Here is a 27,810-nt window from a genome sequence, read left to right on the forward strand (position 1 = left end):
CCAATTTAAATGTTGTTGGAGCACTGAATTAATTCCCATGGGCATTTTGGGAATTCAGAAGAGGTTGGTTCCAACATGACAATTACTCAGCGATTATTTTGCCACACTTTGAACATTTTAGTTTTCATGTTTGGCAAATTTGAATTTTTGACTTTGAATTTGAGTTTGAACATGAACAGTGATTTGGATCAAGTGAGGGTTAGCAGCAGTAGTGTGATGACATGGCACCATCAATAGGGGATTACTGTAGCATGACACTGGGGGTGTTACAAATCTCCTCCACTACAAGAAATCTCGTCCCGAGATTTAAGTGGGGAAGTAAAGAGTAACTTCAGGTGAACTGACCCTTATAGGGTTAATTGTCTGGTGAACAATGCATGGAATGAGGCAGAAGTATCTCTCGAGTTGAAACTTAATAAAACATCAAGAACAAAGTATGAAGGTACAATAGGAACAAACGGTTGATACCGGAACCGATTGTGAGAAAGGAGTTCAGAGCATCAGGAATAGATCATCTCTCGGAAGGTGGCTCGTAACATGATAAGAAGCCAAGCGTGAGGAATAACCTTAGAAACAGGGGGGTACAGGAGAGTCAGGTTTCGATCCTGTGGAACTGTGGGTTATGGGCCCACCATGTGGGTTAAAAGTAGAAAGGGCGCTAGCATTTTGCACGGTCATGATAGCAAGGCATGTCAGAGGGTAGCCTGTCAGTTATGTTGGCAACAACGTCGGTACCAAGGGCGAGGGATGAAGAGAACCATTTTCCTGCTTGTTGAACGAGGCAGGCCATTAGGCAAAGTTCTCGTCCATTGGTGGCTACCGGAATGTCATCAACAATAGTAACAGGGTCTTATTGATAGAGAGATACAATGAGGTGTTGATATAAGCAGGGAAATATTACTGCTTATATAATATAGATCACAATAAGGTTTAAAGAAACCAATGGAAAGGAAAATGTAATTGTCAGACTAGACGGAACAATGGAAAGGAAAATGTGTTTAAACACATATTTCAGGGGTATATCCTTCCCAAGGACAAGCAGAGCAAGATATCCATGGCAGGATAGTAAGTAGATAAACAATTATGTAAAGGGAAAGAAATTTCATGACATTACCCATACAACGGTGTTTGGATAATTGATAAAGAAAATTTAGTATCGTGCTTCAAATGTTCTTATTGGAGATCGGATTACCACAGACATGCTTCGAGATAGCATTGACATGGTTTCAAGCAAAGGTCACTCTTTGGATACACCAAGGATCCATCGGAAACAACTTAGAAAATAATTCATACCATTTTAGCAGGGAAAAGATGAGGGTGTGGCCGAAGGGCTCAGTAGCAATCCATTTACATGTCAAAAAGGATGTATTCCCAAAATTAATATGACCAAGTTTGGGTTGGGGGGAAGACAAGAATGTTGTTGATGCTGACACAAGTCATCGAGAGGCAAGGATGGTATTTCTAGCCATGAATTCAATTGACATCTCTAAAGAATCCAAAGTGTTGACGGTGATCAAGAAAATTTTTGTCGTGAGACTCTAAGAAGATGCCACTGAGCAGAAAAGAAAGGATGAAGTGAAAGGCTAAGAGAACCAAGGACTCGACACAAGCTCAAAGTCAAGCTTGTTGTTGGAGGTGAAATGATAAGAATAGGAAGATCGACATAAGCTTAGCTCATCGTCGGAAGTTGCTCCGGGCATAAGGACCAGGTAGCACAGTTAAAAAGTTGACAAGATAAAAATATAGCCGATCAGGCTAGGAATGATGTGATGGGGCATAAAGCTTCCCAGTATCAAGTACTACATGCAATGCCAGAAGGTAATTCAGAGTAGAGGTTGGACGGGGGAAATGAGATGTAGAGGATAAGTAATTTAACTTACCCAGTAAATGGGATCAAGGAGGAAATATGGTCGGGACCATAACTGCAAGGGATCCAATTTACGATACCGGAAGATTATTCAAATGATTAAATATCCTGGCAAGAAGCTTTCATGATAAGATCCACACCGTGTCCGTGGGCATGAACACAAGGTTCAGGGTCGACTCCCACGTCTATAATGCCTAACCTTTCATTTTATTTCTCGCTCTTGATGAAGCTGTAGTATTGAAATTTTATCTGATGAAAAGCCAGTAGAGTATAACCCGCATAACTTTCGAGTTCACACAGGTTAGGGAAGGCATAGGTTCAACCCATCGGGGCATCTTAGGAACATATATCATAAATTCCAAGAATAAATAACACAAGCTCGGTGGTAGAGCATGCTTGAGAAAGTGCAGGATACAATTTACCAAAAGCATTATGTATCCGAGGAGAGGCTCACAAACTTACTGAATATGAAGGACGTTGTCGGATAAAATCCAAAAAACGGGGGTTTGGTGGTCCACGAGGGATCTGATGTGAGCATCAGTACTCAACCAGAGGAAGAAAGAATGCAAGGAGATCAGATTATAGAAACAACTGACTAACTCAAAGCTCAATTGCAAAGGAATTATGAATTCCATGACAAGGGATCAGAAGCAATGCTCTGATTAGGGATGGATAGGTAGAATAGCCTTAGGGGTACAATCGATGGCGATTTGATTGATCGTGATTCAGCATAGGTTAAAATGACGTCTGAGCCGGAAGGATGAATTCTAGGTCCTGATTGAGGGTTGTGAACATTTGTAACATATTGTATCAACGGACTCAAAATGATAATGACAAAGGCTGACAATAAGATTACTAGACTTATGGTATTAACCATAATGCCAGCAAGCAGGAAATTCAAGAACAATAGGCTGTTGAGGATTTTCACAAGAACGAATGGTATTACGAAGACCTTTGTGAAGTACAAGAATCAACTGAGGGTGAGCGGATACTCAATAGGTGCACAAAGTTATCCGTTGGGGTATTCAGATGACAAGGAACTGCAAGGCAGTAAGCTCAAAGGATTCTCGGAAAAGGAGAGCAGTTCAGGGCATCTTGTAATAACAAGATCAATGGGATAGAATGTAAGATTGGTAAGTGTGTGTAGTTATCTATAAGGATATTTTGGTGGTAGGGAATTGCAAATGCAACATGCACAAAGTCTCGAGAGAAAATCGTCGAGTATCTTCGGAATCTTCTGATGCAGCAGGCGATCATATGAAATAAGGGGCTCTCCGGGCGGATGTGATCATGAGATCCTAATGTTCGAGTTAGTAAAACCATTTAACCCAAATAGAAGAGAGATTAGGGTCCTCGAGTATAGACGAGGAGTAAAGATCCTAATACCACCCATATGGCGACATGGCCCCATAAGACACACAGCCAATGTTAGTAAAAGTTTTTCAGTGACTAGACTCAACTTCGGCCAAGGAGGTGGAAAGGGGGATCCTACAGGCACCCGGCTCTGATACCAACTTGTGACACCCTCGATTCAATCGTACACTAATCATACACACAAATGTGTACAATCAAGATCAAGGACTCACGGGAAGATATCACAACACAACTCTAGACACAAATTAAAATAATACAAGCTTTATATTACAAGCCATGGGCCTCGAGCGCTCGAATACATAAGCTCGAAAACACAAAAGTCAGCGGAAGCAACAATATCTGAGTACAGACGTGAGTCAGACAAGTTTGCCTTAAGAAGGCTACCACAAAAGCAACAACGATCAAAAAGGCAAGGCCTCCTACCTGGGAGCCTCCTAACTACTCCAAGTCATCAACGGTCTTCACGTAGTAGTAGGCATCCTCCGGGTAGTAGTAGTCATCAGTGGCGTCGTCTGGCTCTTGGGATCCGTCATCTGGTCACAACAATCGGGTATGGGGGAAAAAGAAGTAGCAAAGCAACCGTGAGTACTCATCCAAAGTACTCGCAAGACTTACATCAGATCTAAACTAAGTATGCATCTATATCAAAGGAATGGGTTATATCTATGGACTAAACTGCAGAATGCCAGAAGGGAAGGGGAAAGCCTAGCCTATCAAAGACTAGCATCTTCTGGAAACCACCATCTTGCAGCAACAGGAGGGAGTAGAGTAGCATAAAGTAAAGTAGCCGTAGTGTTATCAACCTCGGCCAGAGATCCTTTCTCAACTCCCTGCGAGAAAGCAATCCTAGAGCCATACTATCCAGTTATCATCTCATATCCAAGTCTCATCTCCATGTCTCATCTCAAGTATCCAGTTCTAGTTGTATCGATTGGGATACAACTCCAAGTGTCCGTTACCGTAGGACAGGCTATCGATAGATGTTTTCTTCCCTGCAGGGGCGCACCAACTTACCCACCACGCTCGATTAACTCTGGCCGGACACACTTTCCTGGGTCATGCCCGGCCTCAGCCAAAGAATACGCCGCAACCCGACCTAGGCTTAATAAAGAGATCAACACGCCAGACTAAACCTATGCCCGTAGGGGTCTGATACGTCTCCAACGTATATATAATTTTTGATTGCTCCATGCTATATTATCTAGTGTTTTGGACTATATTGGGCTTTATTTTCCACTTTTATATTATTTTTGGGACTAACCTATTAACCGGCGGCCCAACCCAGAATTGCTGTTTTTTGCCTATTTCAGTGTTTCAAAGAAACAGAATATCAAACGGAGTCCAAACGGAATAAACCTTTCTGGAACATGATTTTCTTCCCGAATATGACCCAGGAGACTTGGACCCTACGCCAAGGAAGCTTAGAGGTGGGCATGAGGTAGGGGGCGCGCCCTATACCCCCAGGCACGCCCCCACCCTCGTGGGCCCACCGAAGCTCCACCGACGTACTTCTTCCTCCTATATATACCTACGTACCCCCAAACGAACAGAGACGGATCCAAAAATCTAATTCCACCACCGCAACTTTCTGTATCCACGAGATCCCATCTTAGGGCCTGTTCTGGAGCTCCGCCGGAGAGGGCCGTCATCACGGAGGGCTTCTACATCATCATAGCCTCTCCAATGAAGTGTGAGTAGTTTACCTCAGACCTTCGGGTCCATAGTTATTAGCTAGATGGCTTCTTCTCTATTTTTGGATCTCAATACAAAGTTCTCCCCCTCCCTTTGTGGAGATCTATTCGATGTAATCTTCTTCTTTTTTGCGGTGTGTTTGTTGAGACCGATGAATTGTGGGTTTATGATCAAGTCTATCTATGAATTATATTTGAATCTTCTCTGAATTCTTTTATGTATGATTGGTTATCTTTGCAAGTCTCTTCGAATTATCAGTTTGGTTTGGCCTGCTAGATTGTTTTTTCTTTCCATGGGAGAAGTGCTTAGCTTTGGTTTTGATCTTGTGTTGTCCTTCCCCAGTGACAGAAGGGGCAGCAAGGCACGTATTGCATCGTTGCCATCGAGGATAACAAGATGGGGTTTATTTCATATTGCATGAATTTATCTCTCTACATCATGTCATCTTGCTTAAAGCTTTACTCTGTTTTTAACTTAATACTCTAGATGCATGCTGGATAGCGGTCGATGAGTGGAGTAATAGTAGTAGATGCAGAATCGTTTTGGTCTACTTGTCACGGACGTGATGCCTATATACATGATCATGCCTAGATATTCTCATAACTATGCTCAATTCTGTCAATTGCTCAACAGTAATTTGTTCACCCACCGTAGAATACTTATGCTCTTGAGATAAGCCACTAGTGAAACCTATGGCCCCCGGGTCTATTCTCATCATATCAATCTCCATCACTTTAATCTTTCTTTGCTTTTTTACTTTGCCTTTTACTTTTCACTTTGCATCTCTATACCAAAAATACCAAAAATATTATATCTATCAGATCTCTCTCTCGTAAGTGATCGTGAAGGGATTGACAACCCCTAATCGCGTTGGTTGCGAGTAGCTATTGTTTTGTGCAGGTACGTGGGACTTGAGCGTGGTCTCCTACTGGATTGATACCTTGGTTCTCAAAAACTGAGGGAAATACTTACGCTACTCTGCTGCATCATCCTTTCCTCTTTAGGGAAATCCAACGCAAGCTCAAGAGGTAGCAAGAAGGATTTCTGGCGCCATTGCCGGGGAGTCTACCCAAAAAGTCAACATACCAAGTACCCATCACAATCCCTATCTCTCGCATTACATTAGTTGCCATTTGCCTCTCGTTTTCCTCTCCCCCACTTCACCCTTGCCGTTTTATTCGCCCTCTCTTTCCCAATCTCCTTCTCCTTCTCCGCCTCTCTTTTCCGTTTGCCTTTTTCTCACTTGCCTTTTGTTTGCTCGTGTGTTGGATTGCTTGCTTGTCGCTATGTCTGAAGTTGGGGAAGTTATCGCCGATATGGGCGATAACAATGTCATAGAAAATTCTGATGCTCCGGCTGAAGAATACCTACCTATCATACAAAAAGATTTCGAAGCGGTAGTGGTAATATTATTGGAAAAGGAGTCATCCAAGATTTGTTTACTTGTGCCGGTGCTTTGCCCTCTATGGGCGGTTCTATTCTTCATAGAACTAGTAGTCTTGCGGACGCTATTGCCATGCTTATCGTTGAACTTGAAAGGCAATTTATGCATATGCACCCATCTATACAAAGAATTTTCCTAGAATTTTCTAATATCGAGCATTCTTCTGTTAAGCGTGCCGTTACTATCTTTTTGTCTCATGAATTCAGATTTATAATAAAAGAAGCCAAAGAAATCTTTGCGCACTATAGGGTGGACGCTGGTCGTCCTCCCATAGAATCTATCCTCTTTGATCAAGAAGAAATTATGCGCTTTCAATCTCTTGACTATGTTGCTTTCAATGAAAACCTTAGAAAAAAGGTGCCAATCAATATTTTAATTAATATAATCTCTGAACTTAATGATGATTTGGCTATTCGAAACAATGAGCTAGGATGCATTCTTGAGTTTAGGCTCACAAGGTTCTGTCAAAACAATACTTATAATGATGAATTGGTTGTGCAATACGAAGGGCCGAAAGAGGAACCTATACCTCCTAAAATTGATCTTGGGGACCTCTGTCCTATTAATTATATCCCTTTTGATTACTTTTGCTTGCCTCAAAGAAAACTTGCTGCCGAACGTAGAGAATATGAAATGAGTTTCACCGATCTATCTTATTACTACGGCACAACCTAGATCTATCCTCGCTTTTATGCCTAGCTAGGGGCGTTAAACGATAGCGCTTGTTGGAAGGCAACCCAATTTTATTTTTATTTTTTTGTGTTTTTCTTCTGTTAGGGAATAAATAACCCATCTACCTTCTGTTTGGATGTGGTTTTGTGTTTTAATTAGTGTTTGTGCCAAGTTAGACCTATTGGATCTTCTTGGATGATAGTTATTTGATCTTGCTGTAATTTCCAGAAACTTTGCGTTCAGTGGCCGAATTGTTAAAAATCACGAGAACGTGATAAAATACTGATTACAATTGCTTCTGATCAATAAACAAATTTTCTAAGTCGTCCAATTTTGGTAGAGTTTTTGGAGTTCCTTAAGTTTGCGTTAGTTACAGATTACTACAGACTATTCTATTTTTGACAGATTCTGTTTTTCGTGTGTTGTTTGCTTATTTTGATGAATATATGGTTAGTAAAATAGTTTATAATCCATAGAGAAGTTGGAATACAGTAGGTTTAACACCAATATAAATAAAGAATGAGTTCATTACAGTACCTTGAAGCGGTCTTTTGTTTTCTTTCTCTAACGGAGCTCGCAAGATTTCTATTGAGTTTTGTGTTATGAAGTTTTCAAGTTTTGGGTGAATTCTTGTGATGGATTATGGAACAAGGAGTGGAAAGAGCCTAAGCTTGGGGATTCCCATGGCACCCCCAAGATAATCTAAGGACACCAAAAAGTCAAAGCTTGGGGATGCCCCGGAAGGCATCCCCTCTTTCGTCCACTTCCATCGGTAATTTACTTGGAGCTATATTTTTATTCACCAACATGATATGTGTTTTGCTTGGAGCGTCTTGTATTATTTGTGTCTTTCCTTGTTAGTGTGCCACAATCATCTTTGCTGTACACACCTTTTGAGAGAGCCATACATGAATTAGAATTTGATAGAGTACTCTATGTGCTTCAGTTATATCTTTTTGAGCTAAGTAGTTTTGCTCTATGTGCTTCACTTATATCTTTTGAGCGCTATAATTTTGCTCTATGTGCTTCACTTAGATCTTTTAGAGCACGGTGGTGGATTTGTTTTCACTAGTAGAAAAAGGGCCTGTTATCCCGGTTCGTAAGGGACTTTTGTCCCGGTTCCTGAACCAGGACTAAAGGGTCGGTACTAATGCCCTGTCCCTTTAGTCCCGGTTCAATCCAGAATCGGGACAGATGGGCCTCCATGTGGCCTGTGCGCGGAGCCCAGGCAGGAGGGCCTTTGGTCCCGGTTGGTGGCACCAACCGGGACCAATAGGCATCCACGCGTCAGCATTTCTGTGGCTGGGGTTTTTGTTTTTTTTTGAAAGGGGGGGGGGGTTGGGGGTTTTGGGGGGTTAATTTAGGTGTTTCATATATTGTGTTAGCTAGCTATAATTAATAGAGAGAAGTGTCCTCTCTTATGTCTGTGCTTGGTCGACGCTACGTACTATACATACGTATAGAGAGGACTAGACACGCTAGCTAGCTAGCTAGTAAGGAAACGAAGGAAACAGAAGATCGTCATGAACATATATGCATACAAAGAGAAGTGATATCGACCACCTCTCCTTCTCCGAGAGATTGGTCGAACAACAAGTTCTCATATATCTATCCGACACTACCGGCTACATATATACCATAATTATCTCTTACAAATATAATCTCCTAACATACGGACTCATGGTCCACATAGTATTCTCCGCCTTCAGCCATCACGTGGTCAAGGAAGAATGCCGCCAATTCCTCTTGAATTTCTCGCATGTGAGCTGGTGCTAGGAGTTCATCCCGCTTCTGAAACATCTAATTTGAAGAAGGTGGTCAATACATATATATATGAATGAATGAAACTCAACACAAATGATGGTAATAAAATAAAATTGTGAATGTTGTTATTTACGCACTTCATATTGTTCGTCAGAGTAGCCCCGCTCACAGGTCGTGTGGCGGATGGACTCGCAAACATAGTATCCACATAAATCATTCCCTTGTTCCTGCCACAACCACTTTACAAGAAATAGAGGTCAATCAAACTGATAAGCAAGAATGCCAAATGGTATTGATGAAACTAGCGCTTGAATCAATAGGAGATGCGCGGAACATGCTACTATAGTACTTACTTTCGGGTGTCTAAATTGCAGCTTCTTCGGGAGTCTCGGAGCTTTTTTGGTGAATTTTTTCCAAACCCTGCCAGACAAAGAAAACAACTACTTGATATATCAGGAAATGAACAAAGTTGCTGATATGGTGGATAATGATCGATTTAACTTACTTCTCGAGTATTTGAGTCATGTCCGCATAGTCCTAGGGATCTTTTCGTCTTGAGTCTAAGACGGTTACTAGTCCCTGCTCAAGCTTAATCTCTAGGAGAATATAGTGGAAACTGCACACGCATGCATACCTCATCAATTACATTACTATAACCTTGACTAATATATAAGGGAAACCGAATATGCACAAGACAGTAACACTCACTTGAAGTTATAAGGAAAGAGTATTATATCTTTGTTTTCATTTATTACCAACGATCGTAGCAAGTTGGCCTCGGTATCTGCGGCATGAAATTTAACCTGAGTTGCATCTATGATATTTGTGTTAATGAACCCAATATCACCGATTTGTCGTTTCTTCAATTCGACGATCTTCAATCTGCATAATATAGTGAGGATAATTATAAATACATGCAATGAAAGAGCTGAGCTATATAGAGAGACTTAATGACAGAAGTAGTACTACATACAGACAGTAGCAGGTGACGGTTGCTTTATTGAGGGCCAATTGATTGAAAAACTGAAAGAACTTCTCAAATGGAACAGGCAACAGATCAATTCCAATGAGGTCATGCTCCTTTTTAACTCTCACATACAAAGTACTCCTCCCCCAGACTCTCTGCAGATTTTCAAGTACCAATCATGCAATCTTCGCATCATCGTTGATAGAGATCTTTCATCTTTGACGAGAGGCTTCCCATACTCGTATCTTTGTATGTGCACCTCCATGAAATCATAATGTACATTGTCGGGCAGGTAATCTCCAAGATTGCTATAACCGGGCACCATCCTCGGATCATTAGCGACGATGTCGCTAGGCACCTTGAGCGGGGGGCACGATTGCTTCGCTTGTTCGGCGAGCTGTGCAATTTGTTTCCCAACTTGTCGTTCTTTCAGCCTTTGATCACTGACAATACTTCCCGACCGCTCCGCTTTGGCAAATTCCTTTCCAATAATGCGCTCATAGTTTCCTTTCGGCGGAGACTTGGGTGGTTTTGTCAGGGCAGCTAGAGTGCGCTTCGCTTTCACCGGATCTTCCTTCTCCTTCGGAGGTGGATGTTTCTTTGCTTTCACCCCTTCAAAGAAGTTCCTCACTTCTTCTCGCGTGATCTCGGCGTTCTCCTCCGGGGTCCTCTCATATGGTAACTTCTCTGGAGTCTTGAGAGAAGGACCGAATCTGTATGTCCTCCCGCCTTTGGCTGTACTTCTAGACGCCAGCAGAGCAGACGGAGCAATTGTCTTCTTTACTTGCTTATGAGGCGGAGGAGAAGGACTACGACGCGCCGGAGCAGCCGGAGCGGCGGTAGGTCTCTTCCGCCCTTGCTGACGAGGCGGAGAAGGAGGAGGCTGGCTGCTCGGGCGCGCCGGCGCAGGCGGAGATGGAGGCGGAGTGCCGCCACGCGCCGGAGAAGGAGCCGGCCGAGTGCCCTGATCGTCACTCGCTGGAGGAGGAGGCAGTGGAGGAGGCGGAGTGCCCTGACTCGTCGGAGGAGGAGGAGGCGGAGGCGTCCAGTTCAGAAGGTTGATGAGCTCCTTCCGCCATAGGCATGGAGTCTTCAAAGCAGAACCCAGTCGAGTCTCCCCTTCACCGGTAGGGTGGTCAAGCTGGATGTCCTCAAATCCCTCCGTTATTTCATCCACCATCACCCTAGCATATCCTTCTGGAATCGGCCGGCAGTGAAAAGTTGCGCCGGGTTCAGTAGGAAAAATAGAGCCAACAACCGCCTTGACCTTCATATTAATCCATTGTGTCAAAAGGTGGCAATTTTGAGACTCCGTGATAGCATCCACGGGATAGCTAGCAGGAGCCGTCAAGACATGCTCCAGCTGAAGCAGCTCGGTGAAAGCCACGCTGCTTCTCCGCTGAGATGGCGGGGTAGCTTCGGTGGAAGCTTCGGCAGTTCGTTTGCTGCGGTTTGCTTCTCGTTCCTCTATCGCTTGTACCCTTGCTTGCAGTGCCTGCATTTGGGTCTGATGCACTTTTTCCTCCTCTCCTGGCATTTGTAACCGCCTGCGTCCGGAAACCCAACCTTCCATGGAATGGAGCCTGGTGTGCCTCGTGTCCGTCCAGGGTGCTCAGGATTCCCGAGGGCCATTGTGAGCTCATCGTTCTCTTTGTCTGGAACGAACGTCCCTTGCTGCGCTGCTTCGATATACTGCTGAAGCTTCTTGACTGGTATGTCCATTTGATCATTCGTCCAAATGCACTTCCCTGATACAGGGTCCAAGGTTCCGCCAGCCCCGAAGAACCAAGTCTGGCAACGGTCTGGCCAGTTAATTATCTCTGGTTCGATCCCTTTATCAGCCAGATCATTTTCGGTCTTGGCCCACTTAGGCCGGGCTACGAGGTAGCCACCTGACCCCGTGCGATGGTGATGCTTCTTCTTCGCAGCATTTTTCTTGTTTGTCGCCGACATCTTCTTACTCTTTTCCAATGTCTTATGGGCCACAAATGTGGGCCAGTGATCTCTGATCTTCTCATATCTGCCCTTGAATTCTGGTGTCTCTTTATTTTTGACAAACTTATTCAGCTCTTTCTTCCACCTCTTGAATTGTTCTGCCATCCTCTTAAGAGCAAAAGACTTGATTAATTGCTCTTTAACTGGCTTCTCCGGATCATCCTCTTGCGGTAGGGTGAAATTTGACTTCAGCTCAGTCCAAAGATCAGTTTTCTGCATATCATTGACATAAGACACCTCAGGGTCTTCTGTAGCCGGCTTTAACCATTGCTGGATACTGATCGGGATCTTGTCCCTAACTAAAACCCCGCACAGAGCAACAAATGCACTCTTTGTCCGGAGGGGTTCAATCGGTTGGCCGTCGGGCGCGATTGCTATGATCTCAAACTTTTCATCCGAGCTCAACTTTTTCTTCGGGTCTCGTCTCTTTACCGAAGTTGTGCTTGATCCGGAGGGCTGGAAAAAAGAACAAACACTTAATTAATATGTGTACATACCAAAACAATGAATGCATCAATTAGCTAGTCAGCAGAAGCTTAACTAATATATATACCTGGCCGGACTCGGTTCGGTCACCGGAGATGTCATCACGGTCTCCTTCTTGCACCGGCATTGGGTCACCGGAGCCGTCCTCACGGTCTCCTTCTTGCACCGGCATTAGGTCACTGGAGCCATCATAATCATAGCCAGCTGCTTCCAGACCATCGGTGTCGTTGAGAAACAATGAGCAGACGGCATCACTTCCTCGTGCGATTATGTCCCCCAACAACTCTTCTTGTACTTCGTCTCGGGCGCTGTCCATAGTTTCTACAAATATTTACAACATGGCAATTATTATTCGAACATGACAGATGGATATATTAGTGGCAAACGTAGAACTAATATTAATTAGTGGCCTCGACGCTGCTTCTCTAGGGTTTGGGGTGGCCTCGACGCTGCTTCTCTAGGGTTTGGCGTGGCCTCGAAAACGCTTCAAGGATAAAAAAAGAAGAGGAAGAAGAAAAAAAAGAGGAGAAGAAAGAATAGAGGAGTAAGAACTCCTCTATTCTTTCTTCTCCTCTTTTTTTCTTACTCCTCTATTCTTTCTTCTCCTCTTTCTTCTTCTTCTTCCACTTTTTTTATCAGGAACGAGGGTCGTCAAGGGTCACCGAGCGGTAGAGGAAACCCTAAATAGCAAGTATCGTGGGTGTGAGATACATGTGGCCATCGGTGTCGGACACTACATCCACGTCCCACAAGTGACGCAGGCGTCGAAGCCCGCGTCACTTGTGGGACGTGGATGTAGTGTCCGACACCGACGGCCACATGTATCTCACATCGACGATACTTGCTATTTAGGGTTTCCTCTACCGCTCGGCGAACCTCGACCCCTCGGCGAACCTCGACCCCTCGGCGAACCTCGACGACCCTCGTTGCCGATAAAAAAAAGAGGAAGAAGAAGAAAAAAAGAGGAGAAGAAAGAATAGAGGAGAAGAACTCCTCTATTCTTTCTTCTCCTCTTTTTTTTCTTTTTCCTCTTCTTTTTTTATCCTCTTCTTCCTCTCATGTTCGGCGACCCTCAACGACCCTCGTTCCCGATAAAAAAAGAGGAAGAAGAAGAAAAAAAAGAGGAGAAGAAAGAATAGAGCAGATTCTGCTCTATTCTTTCTTCTCCTCTTTTTTTCTTCTTCTTGCTCTTTTTTATCCTTTTCTTCCTCTCATGTTCGACGACCCCCTCTCGACCCCCTCTCGACCGTCGACCCCCTCTCGACCCTCATATATAAAACATTTTCTTCCTTCTTCTTCCTTCTATTCCTTCTTCCTAAATATATAAAAAAAATTAAAATGAAACTAACCTAAAATGTACTAAATCAGAGAACATATATAGATAAAACGTTTCTAATAAAAAATCTAACTTTTGCATATATGTATTTTTAAAACATCATTACAATTGAAAAAATACATACATATATACCTATATGAACATACATACAAAAACATATATCTAAAAGATACATACATACATATATATATGAAAATCTAAAAACATGTATAATTAAAAAAATGCACGGCGGCAGCGGGGGCGGCAGACGCGCGGTGCTCACAGGGCGCGGGCGACGGCCGGCGAGGGCGTCAAGGCCGCGGGCGACGAGGGCGTGGGCGGTCAGGGCGGGGGCGGCGAGGGCGCGGGCGACGAGGGCGCAGGTGAGGGCGGGGGCGACGGCGACGACGGGCGCGGGCGACGGCGTGGGCGAAGGCGACGACGGGCGCGGGCGATGAGGGCGCGGGCGAGGGCGACGACGGGCGCGGGCGGCGGCCGGCGAGGGTGCGGGAGACGGCGACGACGGGCGTGGGCGACGGCGACGGCGGGGGCGGCGTGCGGCGTCGGGGCAGCCTGGCGGCGTCGAGGAGATCGGCGTCGTCGGGGGCAACTAGCGAGGGAAATATGAAATTTTCACAAGTCCTGGTTATATACCAAAGGCATTGGTCACGGTTCGTGGCACAAACCGTGACTAATGCCCCCCTTTAGTCCCGGTTGGTCCCACTAACCGGGACCAAAGGCCTCTTTTCAGCAGCCCAAAGGGCGGGAAGCGGCGGCCTTTGGTCCCAGTTGGTGGCACCAACCGGGACTAAAGGGGGGCATTGGTCACGGTTTGTGCCACGAACCGTGACCAATTCCCCCTTTAGTCCCGGTTGCTGGCACCAACCGGGACCAAAGGCCTTGTGTTGCCCCGCGCCAAAACTTTAGTCCCACATAGCTAGCTGAGAGTACTCGAGAGTGGTTTAAAGCGCTACTGCGCCTTCCCTCTCGAGCTCCTCTCAAATGCAGGCTTTCGGGCCTAACCCTACGCTGTGTGCCTATGGGCCTACTGGGCCTCCTGCGGGCCTGAATCCTGGCCCATGGTAGGGTTTCTAGTCGTATTCAGGCCGCGGGGGCCCAGTAGGTGGCACTTTTTTCTTTGTTGCTTTATTTATTTTATTTTGTTTCTACTTACAACAAAATACTTATTGTTGCTATTTTTTCCAGTTTTTTTGTTTTGTTTTCTGCATTAATTATTTTCTTTTGTTTTTTGCTTTATTTTTTAATTCTTTTTTGCTTTTAGTTTTAGAAAAATTATGAACTTTCTGTTAGTGCCATTAGTTTTCAAATGTGAAAACACTTTTTTTGTTTTTTTTCTTTGTTGCTTTATTTATTTTATTTTGTTTCTACTTACAAAAAAATACTTATTGTTGCTATTTTTTCCAGTTTTTTTGTTTTGTTTTCTGCATTATTTATTTTCTTTTGTTTTTTGCTTTATTTTTTAATTCTTTTTTGCTTTTAGTTTCAGAAAATTATGAACTTTCTGTTAGTGCCATTAGTTTTCAAATTTAAAAACACTTTTTTTGTTTTTTTCTTTGTTGCTTTATTTATTTTATTTTGTTTCTACTTACAACAAAATACTTATTGTTGCTATTTTTCCAGTTTTTTTTGTTTTGTTTTCTGCATTATTTTTTTTGTTTTTTGCTTTATTTTTTTATCCTTTTTGCTTTTAGTTTTAGAAAAATTATAAACTTTTGTTAGTGCCATTAGTTTTCAAATTTGAAAACACTTATTTAGTTTTTTTGTTTTCTTTGTTGCTTTATTTATTTTATTTTGTTTCTATTTACAAAAAATACTTATTGTTGCTATTTTTTTTGTTTTCTACATTATTTATTTTCTTTTGTTTTTTGCTTTATTTTTAATTTCATTTTGCTTTTAGGTCAGCAAAATTATAAACTTTCTGTTAGTGCCATTAGTTTTAGAAAAATTATAAACTTTCTGTTACTGCCATTAGTTTTCAAATTTGAATAGTTAAAATTTGAATTCTTTGAAATTTGTGTGAATCACAAGTTTGTGATTAACTTTACTAAAAAAATGAACATAGATGCACCTATAGAGAAAATTCGAGCTAAATTCATAGTTTTCAAATGAACTCTGAAAAAGTTGGCATAGCATACTCGTGTGTTACAAAGTTGGCATGGTATCATCATAATAGTTGCGGGAGAAAGTCTTCACTTTTTCTTCGCTTGTGTCATTTGCTTATTGCGCCGTAACCATGGATAATCTTCATCATTTATCAGGATGCTTGGGTCAGCCTTGACATTGAAGGGAGGAATTTCATGAAACTTTTCATAATCTTTAGACATGTCTGTCTTGCTGTCCACTCCCAGGATGTCCCTTTTTCCTGAAAGAACTATGTGGCGCTTTGGCTCATCGTATGATGTATTCTCTTCCTTATCTTTTATTTTTCTCGGTTTGGTAGACATGTCCTTCACATAGATAACCTGTGCCACATCATTGGCTAGGACGAATGGTTCGTCAGTGTACCCAAGATTTTTCAGATCCACTGTTGTCATTCCATACTGTGGGTCTACCTGTACCCCGCCGCCTGACAGATTGACCCATTTCCACTTAAACAAAGGGACCTTAAAATCATGTCCATAGTCAAGTTCCCATATGTCCACTATGTAACCATAATATGTGTCCTTTCCGCTCTCGGTTGCTTCATCAAAGCGGACACCGCTGTTATGGTTGGTGCTCTTTTGATCTTGGGCGATCGTGTAAAATGTATTCCCATTTATCTCGTATCCTTTGTAAGTCAATACAGTCAAAGATGGTCCCCTGGACAACAAGTACAACTCATCACAAACAGTGTTGTCACCTCTGAGACGTGTTTCCAACCAACTGCTGAAAGTCCTGATGTGTTCACATGTAATCCAGTCGTCGCACTGCTCCGGGTGTTTGGAGCGCAGACTGTTCTTGTGTTCATCGACATACGGGGTCACCAAGGTAGAGTTCTGTAGAACTGTGTAGTGTGCTTGAGACCAAGAATATCCGTCCCTGCATATTATTGAGTCACTTCTGAGAGTGCCTTTTTCCAGTCAGTCTCCCCTCATACCGCGATTTAGGGAGACCTATCTTCTTAAGGCCAGGAATGAAGTCAACACAAAACCTGATAACATCCTCTGTTTGATGGCCCATGGAGATGCTTCCTTCTGGCCTAGCACGGAACATGCTAGTATAGTATTTAATTTCGGGTGTCTAAATTGCAGCTTCTTCGGCAGTCCCGGAGCTTTTTTGGTGAATTTTCTCCAAACCCTGCCAGACAAAGAAAATAATTACTTGATATATCAGGAAATGAACAAAGTTGCTGATATGGTGGATAATGATCGATTTAACCTACTTCTCAAGCATTTGAGTCATGTCTGCATAGTCCTGGGGATCTTTTCATCTCGAGTCTAAGACGGTTACTAGTCCCTGCTCAAGCTTAATCTGTAGGAGAATATAGTGGAAACTGCACACGCATGCGTAACTCATCAATTACATTACTATAACCTTGACTAATATATAAGGGAAACCGAATATGCACAAGACAGTAAAACTCACTTGAAATTGTAAGGAAAGAGTATTATATCTTTGTTTTCATTTATTACCAATGATCGTAGCAAGTTGGCCTAGGTATCTGCGGCATGAAATTTAACCTGAGTTGCATCTATGAGATTTGTGTTAATGAACCCAATATCACCAATTTGTCTTTTCTTCAATTCGACGATCTTCAATCTGCATAATATAGTGAGGATAATTATAAATACATGCAATGAAAGAGCTGAGCTATATAGAGAGACTTAATGATAGAAGCAGGTGACCGTTGCTTTATCGAGGGCCAATTGATTGAAAAACTGAAAGAACTCCTCAAATGGAACAGGCAACAGTTCAATTCCAACGAGGTCACGCTCCTTTTTAACTCTTACATACAAAGTACTCCTCCCCCAGACTCTGCAGATTTTCAAGTACCAATCATGCAATCTTTGCATCATCGTTGATAGAGATCTTTCATCTTTGACGAGAGGCTTCCCGTACTCGTATCTCTGTATCTCCACCTCCGTGAAATCATAATGTACATCGTCGGGCAGGTAATCTCCAAGATTGCTATAACCGGGCACCATACTCGGATCTTTAGCGACGATGTCGCTAGGCACCTTGAGCGGGGGGCACGATTGCTTCGCTTGTTCGCCGAGCTGGGCAATTTGTTTCCCAGCTCGTCGTTCTTTCAGACTTTGATCACTGATAGTACTTCCTGACCGCTCCGCTTCAGCAAATGCCTTTCCAATAATGCGCTCATAGTTGCCTTTCGGCGGAGACTTGGGTGGTTTTGTCAGGGCAGCCAGAGTGCGCTTCGCTTTCACCGGATCTACCTTCTTCTCCGGAGGTGGATGTTTCTTTGCTTTCACCCCTTCAAAGAAGTTCCTCACTTCTTCTCGCGCGATCTTGGCGTTCTCCTCCGGGGTCCTCTCGTATGGTAAATTCTCTGGAGTCTTCAGAGAAGGACCAAATCTGTATGTCCTCCCGCCTTTGGCTGTACTGCTAGACGCCGGCAGAGCAGACGGAGCAGTTGTCTTCTTTACTTGCTTATGAGGCAGAGGAGAAGGACTACGATGCGCCGGAGCAGCCGGAGCGGCGGCGGGTCTCTTCCGCCCTTGCTGATGAGGCGGAGAAGGAGGAGGCTGGCTGCTCGGGCATGCCGGCGCATGCAGAGAAGGAGGCGGAGTGCCACCACGCGCCGGAGAAGGAGCCGGCCGAGTGCCCTGATCGTCACTCGCAGCAGGAGGAGGCGGTGGAGGAGGCGGAGTGCCCTGACTCGCCGGAGGAGGAGGAGGAGGCGGAGGCGTCTAGTTCGGAAGGTTGATGAGCTCCTTCCGCCATAGGCATGGAGTCTTCAGAGCAGAACCCAGCCGAGTCTCCCCTTCACTGGTAGGGTGGTCAAGCTGGAGGTCCTCAAATCCCTCCGTTATTTCATCAACCATCACCCTAGCATATCCTTCTGGAATCGGCCGGCAGTAAAAATTTGCGCCGGGTCCAGTAGGAAAAACACAGCCAACAGCCGCCTTGACCTTCATATTAATCCATTGCGTCATAAGGTGGCAATTTCGAGACTCCATGATAGCATCCACGGGATAGCTGGCAAGAGCCATCAAGACATGCTCCGGCTGAAGTAGCTCGGTGGAAGCCACGCCGCTTCTCCGCTGAGATGGCGGGGTAGCTTCGGGGGAAGCTTCGGCAGTTCGTTTGCTGCGATTTGCTTCTTGTTCCTCTATCACTTGTACCCTAGCGTGCAGCGCCTGCAGTTGGGTCTGCTCCACTTTCTTCCTCCTCTCGTGGCATTTGTAACCTCCTGCGTCCGGAAACCCAGCCTTCCACGGAATGGAGCCTGGCGTGCCTCGTGTCCATCCAGGGTGCTCACGATTCCCGAGGGCCATTGTGAGCTCGTCGTTCTCTCTGTCTGGAATGAACGTCCCTTGCTGCGCTGCTTCGATATAGTGCTTAAGCCTCTTCACTGGTATTTCCATTTGCTCGTCCGTCCAAATGCACTTCCCTGATACAGGGTCCAAGGTTCCGCCAGCCCCGAAGAACCAAGTCCGGCAACGGTCTGGCCAGTTAATTGTCTCTAGTTCGATCCCCTTATCAACCAGATCATTCTCAGTCTTGGCCCACTTAGGCCGGGTTGCGAGGTAGCCACCTGACCCCGTGCGATGGTGATGCTTCTTCTTCGCAGCATTTTGCTTGTTTGTCGCCGACATCTTCTTACTCTTTTTCGATGTCTTGTGGGCCAAAAATGCGGGCCATTGATCTCTGATCTTCTCATATCTGCCCTTAAATTCTGGTGTCTCTTTATTTTCGACAAACTTATTTAACTCTTTCTTCCACCTCCTGAATAGTTCTGCCATCCTATTAAGAGCAAAAGACTTGATTAATTGCTCTTTAACTGGCTTCTCCGGATCATCCTCAGGCGGTAGGGTGAAATTTGACTTCAGCTCAGTCCAAAGATCATTTTTCTGCATATCATTGACATAAGACACCTCAGGGTCTTCTGTAGCCGGCTTTAACCATTGCTGGATGATGATCGGGATCTTTTCCCTAACCAGAACCCCGCACTGAGCAACAAATGCGCTCTTTGTCTGGATGGGTTCAATCGGTTGGCCGTCGGGCGCGGTTGCTATGATATCAAACCTTTCATTCGAGCTCAAATTTTTCTTCGGGCCTCGTCTCTTTACCGAAGTTGTGCTCGATCCGGAGGGCTAGAAAAAAGAACAAACACTTAAGTAATATGTGTACATACCAAAACAATGAATGCATCAATTAGCTAGTCAGCACAAGCTTAACTAATATATATACATGGCCGGACTAGGTTCGGTCACCGGAGACGTCATCACAGTCTCCTTCTTGCACCGGCATTGGGTCACTGGAGTCGTCCTCACGGTCTCCTTCTTGCACCGGTATTAGGTCACCGGAGCCATCATAATCATAGCCAGCTGCTTCCAGACCATCGGTGTCGTTGAGAAACAACGAGCACACAACATCCCTCGTGCAATTATGTCCCCCAACAACTCATCTTGTACTTCGTCTCGGGTGGTGTCGATAGTTTCTACAAATATTTACAACATGGAAAATATTATTCAAACATGACAGATGGATATATTAGTGGCAAACATAGAACTAATATTAATTAGTGGCCTCGACGCTGCTTCTCTAGGGTTTGGGGTGGCCTCGACGCTGCTTCTCTAGGGTTTGGGGTGGCCTTGACAACGCTTCAAGGATAAAAAAAGAAGAGGAAGAAGAAAAAAAGACGAGAAGAACTCCTCTATTCTTTCTTCTCCTCTCTTTTTTCTTCTTCTTCCTCTTTTTTTATCGGGAACGAGGGTCGTCGAGGGTCGCCGAGCGGTACTCGCCGAGATACATGTGGCCGTCCTTGTGGGACGTGGATATAGTGTCCGACACCGACGGCCACATGTATCTCACACCCACGATACTTGCTATTTAGGGTTTCCTCTACCGCTCGGCGACCCTCGACGACCCTCGTTCCCGATAAAAAAAGAGGAACGAGGGTCATCGAGGGTCGCCGAGCGGTAGAGGAAACCCTAAATAGCAAGTATCGTGAGTGTGAGATACATGTGGCCGTCGGTGTTGGACACTACATCCACGTCCCACAAGTGATGTGGGCGTCGAAGCCCGCGTCACTTGTGGGACGTGGATGTAGTGTCCGACACCGACGGCCACATGTATCTCACACCGACGATACTTGCTATTTAGGGTTTCCTCTACCGCTCGGCGACCCTCAACGACCCTCATTCCCGATAAAAAAAGAGGAAGAAGAAGAAGAAAAAAGAGGAGAAGAAAGAATAGAGGAGAAGATATTCTTTCTTCTCCTCTTTTTTTCTTCTTCCTCTTCTTTTTTTATCCTCTTCTTCCTCTCATGTTCGACGACCCTCGACCCCTTGGCGACCATCGACCCCCTCTCGACCCTCGACCCCTCGGCGACCCTCGACGACCCTCGTTCCCAATAAAAAAAGAGGAAGAAAAAAAAAGAGGAGAGGAAAGAATAGAGGAGTTCTTCTCCTCATTTTTCTTCTTCTTCCTCTTCTTTTCTTATCCTCTTCTTCCTCTCATGTTCGGCGACCCTCGACGACCCTCGTTCGCGATAAAAAAAAGAGGAAGAAGAAGAAAAAAAGAGGAGAAGAAAGAATAGAGGAAACTCCTCTATTCTTTCTTCTCCTCTTTTTTTTCTTCTTCCTCTTCTTTTTTTATCCTCTTCTTCCTCTCATGTTCGACGACCCTCGACCCCTCGGCGACCCTAGACCCTCTCTCGACCCTCGACCCCTCGGCGACTGTTGACCCCCTCTCGACCCTCATATATAAAACCTTTTCTTCCTTCTTCTTCCTTCTATTCCTTCTTCCTAAATATATAAAACTTTTTTTAAAATGAAACTAACCTAAAATGTACTAAATCAGAGAACATATATAGATAAAACTTTTCTAATTAAAAATCTAACTTTTGCATATATGTACTTTTAAAACATCATTACAATTGAAAAAATACATACATATATACATATATGAACATACATAAAAAAACATATATGAACATACATAAAAAAACATATATCTAAAAAATACATACATACATACATACATACATACATACATACATATGAAAAATCTAAAAATGTGTAAAAAAGCATGTATAATTAAAAAAATGCACGGCGGCGGCGGGGGCGGCAGACGCGCGGTGCTCACAGAGACGGCGACGCGTCGGGGCAGGGGACGGCCGGCGAGGGCGCGGGCAACGGCCGGCGAGGGCGCGGGCGACGGCCGGTGAGGGCGCGGGCGACGAGGGCGCGGGCGAGGGCGCGACGACGACGGGCGCGGGCGACGGCCGGCGAGGGCGCGGGCGACGGCGACGACGGGCGCGGGCAACGAAGGCGCGGGCGACGTCGACGACAGGCGCGGGCGACGGCCACGACGGGCGCAGGCAACGGCGGCGTCGGGGCAGCCTGGCGGCGTCGAGGAGGTCAGCGTTGTCGGGGGCAACTGACGAGGGAAATCTGAAAATTTCCCAAGTGGTGCCACCAACCGGGACCAATGCTCCCTTTAGTCTGGGCTGCTGAAAAGAGGCCTTTGGTCCCAGTTGGTGGCACCAACCAGGACTAAAGGGGGGCATTCGTCCTGGTTTGTGCCACGAACCAGGACCAATGCCCCCTTTAGTCCCGGTTGCTGGCACCAACCGGGACCAAAGGCCTTGTGCTGCCCCGCGCCAAAACTTTAGTCCCACCTTGCTAGCTGAGAGAGCTCGAGAGTGGTTTATAAGCGCTACTGCGCCTTCCCTCTCGAGCTCCTCTCAAATGCAGGCTTTCGGGCCTAACCCTGCGATGTGTGCATGTGGGCCTACTGGGCCTCCTGCGGGCCTGAATCCTGGCCCATGGTAGGGTTTCTAGTCGTATTCAGGCCGTGGGGGCCCAGTAGGTGGCACTTTTTTTTCTTTGTTGCTTTATTTATTTTATTTTGTTTCTACTTACAACAAAATACTTATTGTTGATATTTTTTCGAGTTTTTTGTTTTGTTTGCTGCATTATTTATTTTCTTTTGTTTTTTTCTTTATTTTTAATTCTTTTTTGCTTTTAGTTTTAGAAAAATTATGAACTTTCTGTTAGTGCCATTAGTTTTCAAATTTGAAAACACTTTTTTTGTTTTTTTTCTTTGTTGCTTTATTTATTTTATTTTGTTTCTACTTACAACAAAATACTTATTGTTGCTATTTTTTCTAGTTTTTTTGTTTTGTTTTTTGCATTATTTATTTTCTTTTGTTTTTTGCTTTATTTTTTAATTCTTTTTTCTGTTAGTTTAAGAAAAATTATAAACTTTCTGTTAGTGCCATTAGTTCTCAAATTTGAAAACACTTTTTTAGTTTTTTTGTTTTCTTTGTTGCTTTATTTATTTTATTTTGTTTCTATTTACAAAAAAATACTTATTGTTGCTATTTTTATTTTTTTTCCAGATTATTTGTTTTGTTTTCTGCATTTTTTTTTTGCTTTATTTTTTATTTGTTTTTTGCTTTTAGGTCAGCAAAATTATAAACTTTCTGTTAGTGCCATTAGTTTTAGAAAAATTATAAACTTTTTGTTAGTGCCATTAGTTTTCAAATTTGAATAGTTAAAATTTGAATTCTTTGAAATTTGTGTTAATCACAAGTTTGTGATTAACTTTACTAAAAAAAATGAACATAGATGCACCTATAGAGAAAATTCGTCCTAAATTCATAGTTTTCTAATGAACTCTGAAAAAGTCGGCATAGCATACTCGTGTGTTACAAAGTTGGCATGGTATCATCATAATAGTTTCGGGAGAAAGTCTTCACTTTTTCTTTGCTTGTGTCATTTGCTTATTACGCCGTAACCATGGATAATCTTCATCGTTTATCAGGATGCTTGGGTCAGCCTTGACATTGAAGGGAGGAATTTCATGAAACTTTTCATAATCTTCAGACATGTCTGTCTTGGCCTCCAATCCCAGGATGTCCCTTTTTCCTGAAAGAATAATGTGGCGCTTTGGCTCACCACATGATGTATTCGCTTCCTTATCTTTTCTTTTTCTCGGTTTGGTAGACATGTCCTTCACATAGATAACCTGTGCCACATCATTGGTTAGGACGAACGGTTCGTCAGTGTACCCAAGATTTTTCAGATCCACTGTTGTCATTCCGTACTGTGGGTCTACCTGTACCCCGCCTCCTGATAGATTGACCCATTTGCACTTAAACAAAGGGACCTTAAAATCATGTCCGTAGTCAAGTTCCCATATGTCAACTATGTAACCATAACATGTGTCCTTTCCGCTCTCGGTTGCTGCATCAAAGCAGACACCGCTATTTTGGTTGGTGCTCTTTTGATCTTGGGCGATCGTGTAAAATGTATTCCCATTTATCTCGTATCCTTTGTAAGTCAATACAGTCAAAGATGGTCCCCTGGATAACAAGTACAGCTCATCACAAATAGTATTGTCACCTCTGAGACGTGTTTCCAACCAACTGCTGAAAGTCCTGATGTGTTCACATGTAATCCAGTCGTCGAACTACTCCGGGTGTTTGGAGCACAGACTGTTCTTGTGTTCATCGACATACGGGGTCACCAAGGTAGAGTTCTGTAGAACTGTGTAGTGTGCATGAGACCAAGAATATCCGCCCCTCCATATTATTGAGTCACTTCCAAGAGTGCCTTTTCCAGTCAGTCTCCCCTCATACCGCGATTTAGGGAGACCTATCTTCTTAAGGCCAAGAATGAAGCAACACAAAACCCGATAATATCCTCTGTTTGATGGCCCATGGAGATGCTTCCTTCTGGCCTAGCACGATTACAGACATATTTCTTTAGGACTCCCATTAACCTCTCAAAGGGGAACATATTGTGTAGAAATACGGGCCCCGGGATGACAATCTCGTCGACTAGATGAACTAGGACGTGCGTCATGATATTGAAGAAGGATGGTGGGACCACCAGCTCGAAACTGACAAGACATTGCGCCACATCACTCCTTAGCCTTGGTACGATTTCTGGATTGATCACCTTCTGAGAGATTGCATTGAGGAATGCACATAGCTTCACAATGGCTAATCGGACGTTTTCCGGTAGAAGCCCCCTCAATGCAACCGGAAGCAGTTGCATCATAATCACGTGGCAGTCATGAGACTTTAGGTTCTGAAACTTTTTCTTTGGCATATTTATTATTCCCTTTATATTCGACGAGAAGCCAGTCGTGACCTTCATACTGAGCAGGCATTCAAAGAAGATTTCTTTCTCTTCTTTCGTAAGAGCGTAGCTGGCAGGACCTTTATAATGCTTCGGAGGCATGCCGTCTTTTTCGTGCAAACGTTGCAGGTCCTCCCGTGCCTCAGGTGTATCTTTTGTCTTCCCATACACGCCCAAGAAGCCTAGCAGGTTCAAGCAAAGGTTCTTCGTCACGTGCATCACGTCGATTGAAGAATGGCCCTCTAGGTCTTTCCAGTAGGGTAGGTCCCAAAATATAGATTTCTTCTTCCACACGGGTGCGTGTCCCTCAGCGTCATTTGGAATAGCTAGTCTGCCGGGACCCTTTCCAAATATTACGTGTAAATCATTGACCATAGCAAGTACGTGATCACCGGTACGCATGGCGGGCTTCTTCCGGTGATCTTCCTCGCCTTTGAAATGCTTGCCTTTCTTCCGACATTGATGGTTGGTCGGAACAAATCGATGATGGCCCAGGTACACATTTTTACTGCATTTGTCCAGGTATATACTTTCAGTGTCATCTAAACAGTGCGTGCATGCGTGGTATCCTATGTTTGTCTATCCTGAAAGGTTACTGAGAGCGGGCCAATCGTTGATGGTCACGGACAGCAACGCCTTTAGGTTAAATTCCTCCTGTCTGTGCTCATCCCACGTACGTACACCGTTTCCATTCCACAGTTGTAAAAGTTCTTCAACTAATGGCCTTAGGTACACATCAATGTCGTTGCCGGGTTGCTTAGGGCCTTGGATGAGAACTGGCACCATAATGAACTTCGGCTTCATGCACATCCAAGGAGGAAGGTTATACATACATAGAGTTACAGGCCAGGTGTTGTGATTGCTGCTCTGCTCCCCGAAAGGATTAATGCCATCCGCACTTAAAGCAAACCATACGTTCCTTGGGTCCTTTGCAAACACATCCCAGTACTTTCTCTTGATTTTTCTCCACTGCGACCCGTCAGCGGGTGCTCTCAACTTCCCGTCTTTCTTACGGTCCTCACTATGCCATCGCATCAACTTGGCATGCTCTTCGTTTCTGAACATACGTTTCAACCGTGGTATTATAGGAGCATACCACATCACCTTCGCAGGAACCCTCTTCCTAGGGGGCTCGCCGTCAACATCACCAGGGTCATCTCGTCTGATCTTATACCGCAATGCACCGCATACCGGGCATGCGTTCAGATCCTTGTATGCACTGTGGTAGAGGATGTAGTCATTAGGGCATGCATGTATCTTCTCCACCTCCAATCCTAGAGGGCATATGACCTTTGCTGCGTATGTACTGTCGGGCAATTCGTTAACCTTTGGAAGCTTCTTCTTCAATATTTCCAGTAGCTTCTCAAATCCTTTGTCAGCCACAGCATTCTCTGCCTTCCACTATAGCAATTCTAGTATGGTACCGAGCTTTGTGTTGCCATCTTCGCAATTGGGGTACAACCCTTTTTTGTCATCCTCTAACATGCGATCGAACTTCAGCTTCTCCTTTTGACTTTTGCATTGCGTCCTTGCATCGACAATGACCCGGCGGAGATCATCATCATCGGGCACATCGTCTGGTTCCTCTTGATCTTCAGCAGCTTCACCTGTTGCAACATCATTAGGCACATCGTCTGGTTCCTCTTGATCTTCACCAGCTCCCCCCGTTGCAGCATCACCGTATTGAGGGGGCATATAGTTGTCATCGTACTCTTCTTTTTCGCAATCTTCCATCATAACCCCTATTTCTCCGTGCCTCGTCCAAACATTATAGTGTGGCATGAAACCCTTGTAAAGCAGGTGGGAGTGAAGGATTTTCCGGTTAGAGTAAGACCTCGTATTCCCACATTCAGTGCATGGACAACACATAAAACCATTCTGCTTGTTTGCCTGAGCCGCATCAAGAAACTCATGCACGCCCTTAATGTACTCGGTGGTGTGTCTATCACCGTACATCCATTGTCGGTTCATCTGCGTGCATTATATATAATTAAGTGTCCAAATTAATAGAAGTTCATCATCACATTAAAACCAAAGTACATACATAGTTCTCATCTAACAACATATAGCTCTCCAGAGCATCTAATTAATTAAACCATACATTGAAACTATGTAAAACATTTCAATGCGAAAACAAATGCGATCATAATCACAACCAAGGTAACAATTGATCCAACGGCATAATGATACCAAGCCTCAGTATGAGTGGCATATTTTCTAATCTTTCTAATCTTCAAGCACATTGCATTCATCTTGATCTTGTGATCATCGACGACATCCGCAACATGCAACTCCAATATCATCTTCTCCTCCTCAATTTTTTATATTTTCCTTCAACAAATTGTTTTCTTCTTCAACTAAATTTAACCTCTCGACAATAGGGTCGGTTGGAATTTCTGATTCACATACATCCTACATAAATAAAATCTATGTCATGTTGGTTGGCATAATTTTCATAAACAATAAATGAACCAATAGTTATAAAGATAATATATATACCACATCCGAAATATAGACAGGACGAGGGCCGACGGGGGTGGATACCAAAACCATTGCACTATATAAGATGCAATAATAAAAGTAAGAAAATAATACAAGTATCTATGTAAACATACAAGTAAGAATATTTTTTCCTTTCAGAAAGAAGATAAGAACAAGAGGCTCACCAAGGTGGTGTCGGCGATGAGCTCGGCGCGGGTGATCGACGGTGGTGAAGACGGGGACGGGGCGTGACGGACAGCTAAACCTAGAAAAATATTAAGGAAAATGGAGCTTGGAGGTCGAGCTTGGAGAGGAGAAAGCTTAAGTAGTGTGGCTCGGGAATTTCACCGAACACCTTGTGTGCATAGGAGGTGAGCTAGAGCACCACCAAGCCCTCTCCCCCTCGGCCAGAAAAAACAGAGCAGTGTGCTCTGCTCTTACGCGAGGGGGTATATATAGGCACCTCATTAGTCCCGG

Source organism: Triticum aestivum, chromosome 4A (assembly GCF_018294505.1).
Source record: "Triticum aestivum cultivar Chinese Spring chromosome 4A, IWGSC CS RefSeq v2.1, whole genome shotgun sequence".
Classification (NCBI taxonomy): Eukaryota; Viridiplantae; Streptophyta; class Magnoliopsida; order Poales; family Poaceae; genus Triticum; species Triticum aestivum.